The following is a 6,790-nucleotide window of genomic DNA, read 5'->3' as shown; positions in this document are numbered from 1 at the left end:
GAGAAATCCATGACCCTCTCTATGCTGACCCTTGCATGTGTGCTGAAGTCTGAGCTTCCTGCAGCTCATCTCAAGGTAACCCAGCCACTTCTAATTCCCGTATTAGAGCTCGTTGATCTTTTGGTGTTTCCAGATGCTTTCCTGCGCTGCTTCCACACTGCATGCTCCTGGCTCCCACGCCACCTTCTGCATGATGTCACTTTGGGACTCATCTGCTCTCAGCCTCAGAGCGCATAGCTCTGCCACGTTCAGCTAAGTTCCTGCATATCTGTGAGATCCTGTTCTCACGCTGCTCCTGTTTGTGACTGTGCATGACCAAGAACTGTATTCAAGAACTGTTTTCCAAGAACTCTATGAGCTCTGATGCAGAACCACTAAGAACAAGATGCGCAGCAGCTGACCTCTGAGGACAATTCATGAACTGTGAACATTCCTGCCTTAAGCCTACAGTGAACTGTTGTGTTGAGGGCTTCTAGTGTTACAAATGCAATCACTCACCTCTGTTTTCCTCTGTTCTCCTCATTTCTTGTCCTCAGTTCTCTGCATCCACCTGGCTCCTTTTCCAGCTCCATATACTCCAGGACTCCAGCTCATTCTCAGACTCCCAAGTTGGGCCCTGTGTGCACTGTGGCTCCTGAACTTTCATCACTATATGTGGGCCCGGTCTGTGCTCAGCAGGCTTCCTCCAGCTCAGCACCTCAGTTATTTATTATTGTAAATAAAGCTCTTTTTATTCACAACCTGTTCTGGTTCTTGCTCCCCAGTATTTGAATCCATCACCTGTAATGGTCTGGTCCCATCCGGACCTCTAACAACAACATGTACAATAAGACACGAACCACCAGGATCACAAAGATCACATCATCATCAGCTTACTCAAGGTCAATAAACCATTCCTGATCAATAAAGGCACCTAAGCAACTGGTTTGCTAAACCTGACCCAGCAGTCAGTCTGTGCAAGCATTGAACAGTGCTGGAGCCAGAACACATCCCTGATGAATGGTAGATTTCACTGAGAATAATTAGAACATTCTGCTCCAGCTCGTGAATGTTAACCAGTGACCCAAGATGAAGACTAGATGTCTTTGGCACTGGGTCTCTTCGAAAGATCCTTGTGTAGAGCTAAAATGACTTTGTATCACACGAAAGGTTACTTAGAGAGTCGAATTTAGTTTATAAACAGGGTTATGGTAATATCTGCAATGTCATTAGCTGTGAGCCACTATACACTGATGTATCACCCCTTTAAACCCAGAACATCTCAGGATGCTGAGGCAGAAGTCAGTGATGTCTCCCTGCCACTCCCTATAGGCGGGATTCAAATAATCAGGTGATTCTTGGCATCTCAGTTCCAACAGTTTTATCTTTTCTACCCAACCACAGCCAAAACCATCCCTTTGATATTTCTTTCACAGAGTTGTCCTGAAGCCACTCCTTTGATACCTTGGCTGTGTGCTTAGGATCATTGTCCTACTGAAAGATGAACCATCACCCCAGTCTGAGGTCAAGAGCGCTCTGGAGCAGGTTTTCATCCAGGATGTCCCTATAGATTGCTGCAGTCATCTTTCCCTCAATCTTGACTAGGGATGGTGTCTGGTTTCATCTGAACATGACACCTGGCATTCACACCAAAGAGTTCAATCTTTGTCACATGCAGCCAGGATCACCTGGTGTCTGTGGTAAATGAGACATTAATGAAGTGCTGTGACTTTTTCAACTTGTGGCACAAAGACAGAGACACGGTGGCGCAGGACAGAAGCTCCGCTAACTGATGTGACAAGGAATTAAAGTATTTTCAAATGTCATTTTCCAAAATCAGGAGGCTTTATGTGGATAATTTTTCTTCAGGATGTGTTGATGAATCCACTAAAAGGAACAGGTCAGACTTTATATTTACTTTGTGTGTGAATTTACGCCGCATGAGCACCGCAGCTTTCAGCCAATCAATGCACAGCATCAATTTGACATATTTCGACTTATGAGAAAGCCTGTAAAAATTCATAAATTAGCCGCATCATTGTTTAAGCCACAGTGTTTAACACATGTGAAAAAAGTAGCAGCTTATAGTCCGGAAATTACGGTAGACAAACAAGTACATTTACACCCACACGCACACCTACGGACAATTTAAAGTTTCCAATTCACCTATCCTGCATGTCTTTGGATGTGTGAGGAAGCCGGAGCACCCAGAGGGAACCCACACAAACACGGGGAGAACATGCAAACTCCACACAGAAAGGCCACAGGTGGGAAGACCTCTTGCTGTGAGGCAAGAGTGCTAACCACTAAGCCACCATTCTGCCTTTTAATAAATATGAGATGGAAAATTTAATATTAGACTTTTTGCCATGTATGCAATAGAAATTATAGACTTTGTATCTAACAGCTATGATTTAAAAAAATTCACACAGTTTGACAGAACTGTAATTATATGGAGCCTGAGGGGAACTGGCTGATTTTGTAGCATGATGCAGATGAGTATCTGACTGCCCCTGGATGCAACACTAGTATATTACATGTCACTTCCCCAGCCAAGGCCCCAGCCAAACCAGTTTACAGCTGGGTGGACTGGGATGATGCAGATGAAATGTATGATTCAAGGACAATCAGTGTGACTGGGAACTGAACCCATGTCTAAACATTGACAGCCCAAGTCCTTATCCCACTGAGCTTACCTGCATTGCAAAGTAGTAATGACGTGAAAATAATTTGTATTTAACATCAGAATTGACTTTAAAAAATTATTATTCCAAAGAAAGTTGCAATATGACAGGCTGAAGTAATTTTCAATTTCAATTTATTTTCATTTATATAGCACCAAATCACGACAAAGTTGCGACAAACAACAAATGTTGTCACAACAAATGGCTCAGCATTTGTTGTCATAAAAGAGTCAAATGTATTACAAATTTTAATATTTTTTAATTTATTTTTTATTTATATATTAGTAATAATAGCAACAACAATAATAGTAATAATAACCAGTAATGCTACAATACAGTTTTAGAGAAAGAAACAAACGAACCTGATTAAAAACAACATAAAAGATAAATCCAACTTACAATGAACATAAATAAATAAATATAGAAATAACTGTTTCCTGTGAATACCTAGTGACTCTTAAACCTCCACTTCATTCCTGTTTTATTTAAGTTTAATGACAATTTGTTTCAGTCAAACCACATCTAAGCCGTATTTTTACACAAGAAAAGATAAAATGCAGTTAACTGCACATTTGAGTCTTTTTTCATGAAAATGTGTTTTTAAAGATCACATATTACACTTTAGTCAGGTCTTTAAAATAGTTTTGTGGACTCTTGATGTAATATGTTGTCAGTGGTTGAGATAGTTGCTGTAGGCATCTAAACCTGATGGAAATCTCTTTGTGGTGTGTCGGTGATGTATGTATGTGCAAAATAAAACAAAACACTACTCCAGGTATGTTTTTGACAAGAATATAATATAACTTTGTTACAAGCTCAAACGTTGATGTTGCGTGATAAAGGCCTTTTCATAATAACTCACTTAAAGAAATAATAGCAAAACTCACATGCAAGTAAAAAAAACCCCAAAACGATTAATCAAAAAAATAATCGACCGATGAATTGATTACTAAAATAATCGTTAGTTGCAGCCCTAGTGTTTAGGCTGAAATAAAATGTGTCTTTCCTAAAAAAATCAAAGTCTGGATTTCAAAAAAGAAGAGTAAAAAGGACAGGGAAAGAAAACTAAATGAGGGAAAGCAGCTGCTAACCAAATTATTTGAAAAGAGAGGTGAACTTGAAATTAGCTATATTGAGTTGGGGGGTCTGGGGGACATTCCTGTGCATTTTAACAGGCGGGAATGTCCCCCAGACCTCCCAATTCAGTATTGCTCCCCCAACTTTAAAAAAGGGTTCTGACTCTCAGGTGTGATCTAAGGTATACATGATTTAGACCTAGTTTGACTACGCATTAGAAATTTGGTGTTTGCGTTAATAAAAAAAGAACATAACAGTGTGTGTGTGGGGCGGGGGGGGGGGGGGGTCTTCAATATGGCTAGTACCTAGGGCCCAAAATTTGTTGCTACGCCCTTGCATCCATCCATCCATCCATCTGAATTATTAATGTATGTCAGCTCTTCTTTAGATCCAGTCAGGTTTGTGCTTTTGGGTCATCGCATTTTTGTGATTGTTGTCAAAGGGCATCATGGCCAGTTGGCGGTTGTCAATAGCAGCAATGAAGCACGACCTGTGATGGAATCAGAATCAGATTTGTGTGTCAATATATTCAAGGGACCTAAATCTCCAAGGAACAGACAATAAGTCACTGAAGCTAACAATTATAATATCAACAGTAAAAATTGCAAACAAATTATTTGTTTAAACTATTTCCATTTGTGATCATATGCCTTTTGCTTTTAATTATCACTGCTTCTTTCTCACAAATGCTGCATATGTACTTGTTTTTGCCATCACCATTGGTTTAATGGATGTGTTGCGAGTGTTCTTGCTATGCAGCAAGTGTGAAGTTCAAAGACAAACCATATTATCTCCTTGTACATCTGGAGCTGCACCAGGGAGGGTGTCTACTGCAAAATTTGTCAGATTCACTCTGGCCACCCTGAGTGAGCAGCTAAAAGAATCATACATTTGTAAACTCAGAGAACTATGTAGCTTGAACAGTGCATGACAAATCTAAAAATCGAAGACGCAGTGATGGTGGTTTAGCACAAAATATTTTCAATTTTGTTGAAATCACTTTCCAAGTCAAGAGAATTACCAAGGAAGGTAAATGAAATACTCAACTTGAGATGTTTACTCAAAGTTACATTTTGTGGTGTTGGAAAACCAAACTGTATTTGTTGACTTAAAGCTAGGACACTGGAGCATGACTGGTGACCCCTGAGCAGAGAACCACATGAGGTAAGGTATAAAGTTTGTTATTCTTGGTCTAGGGACAGGCAAAGGTCAAACTACACAGAATAATCAGACTGCATAGAAACCAGGTCAAGAAGGGGAAAAAAATGATGTAGGTCCATTAAACAGGTAGGAGGTCAAAACACAATCACATACCACATAACACATACCAAGTGAGCAAGCTAAAGCTGGAACAACTGGAGTATGACTGGCAAGCCCTGAGCAGAGAACCACAACAGGGTAAGTACAAAGTTCACTGTTTTTGGTCCAGTGAAATGCAAAGGCACACAGAATAGTCAGGCTGCATAGAAAACAATTCCAGAAGGGCAAAACACAGATGTACGTCTGTTAAATAAGCAGGAGGTCAAAACATGAAACAAACAATACCAGGTACCAGAGGCCAAGGAAGCAAGCTAAAACCCAAAGTCCTGGAAAGACAACAAAAATGGTTGGCAACAACAAAACACAAGCAAGCTGAAAATTGTGGCATGGCACACTAAAAAAATTCTGGCACAGGAGATTTATAGGTTTAAATACAATAGGGAGGCAATCAAGGAAACTACAAACAGGCGTGAAGGAAAGAAAATGGAAACAACCACAAGGAGTGAATGTCAAGATAAAACAATAAGTCAGACACAAATGAGAGTGGGACATGCCAAAAGCCATAGTGTGTAAGACTGAATGTCATCTAGTGGTGAGGTTGCAGATTGCACTATGCCATCCTTAGTCACAGTTTTGTTTCGCTTCAGATTTTTGCTTCTCATCAAATCATGCTCCCTTGCCGTATCTTGTGATAAGGACCACATATGATCCACGATTTAACAAAATTGAGCATTCTCAAAGTTATTATTCTGTGTTAGCAATCAGTCCTCTTATTTTTTCTTCAATCCTTTCTGCAAAATGCAAACGATGTAGCAAGCATGTACAGACAGTTGCCCAGTTCTGCATAACCTTTTTTAAAGTCACGCTATATGGAGCCATAATGCAACTGAATGTCCTTTATTGGGTATTGTTGTATTGGGTATTTGGATGTTATCTCGCTGAAAAAGTCTGGATGGGGTAGCCCTTCTACTTAAAGTGTGAAGCCACATTATGTGTGGTGCAAATATTTGACGGAAATGGATCACTTTGCCCGGTTCTGGATCAAGACACTCTGTGTCACTTTGGGGGCATTCCTGGCATCTGGCTGGAGCCCTTCTAATGCAGAATGATACACACTGTTCCTGAGAATGTGTTTTGAACACAAAATGATATAAATTATACTCGAAAGACACTGTTATACATTTTTACGAGCAAAAAATGAAGTGTGGAGGTGAGATTTCTACCAAATTAAAAAGTAAAAATCCCCACATTCATGCCCATTCGTGATGTTGAGATGACCCCCAAAGTACACATGGCTCACAAGTACTGACATGAGGCTGCTGCTTCAGTGATCCACAACCGGCAAATTTTCGCGCCGTAGATAAATGCGTGCAGCAATTAAACAGCAAGACATAACACACTGACATTTTCTACCCAAGTAAGTATTTTCCCACTCTAGCTTGTGGTTGTTTGTAGACAAAATATCAGTCTTTCCATTGGTACCAAGTATTAGCTTATTCGTGCTGATTAAGATAAACAGCAGCGCAAATACTACAGCAGTGATCTGGAACCGGCAATGATCCAGAACTGGGCAAGTGACTGTACTTTCGGGCTACTGTATGAACATGGCGGTGCAACATGGCCGCCTTCATGAGGGGGCCAACTCCCATGTGGATATGACGGCCACATTCTAAGCTTATGAAAACATTGCTTCATTGTTGCAGGTAATTATACAATAATGCTCATCAGTGTTTAACACAATATTTCATTTCTGCTCATAAACACCCTTCAACCCTACACATACAAGTTTA

The sequence above is a fragment of the Thalassophryne amazonica genome, chromosome 1 (genome assembly GCF_902500255.1).
Source record: "Thalassophryne amazonica chromosome 1, fThaAma1.1, whole genome shotgun sequence".
In the NCBI taxonomy this organism is placed as follows: Eukaryota; Metazoa; Chordata; class Actinopteri; order Batrachoidiformes; family Batrachoididae; genus Thalassophryne; species Thalassophryne amazonica.
The sequence above is the reverse complement of the archived record's forward strand: the minus strand, read 5'-3'. Positions refer to the sequence as shown.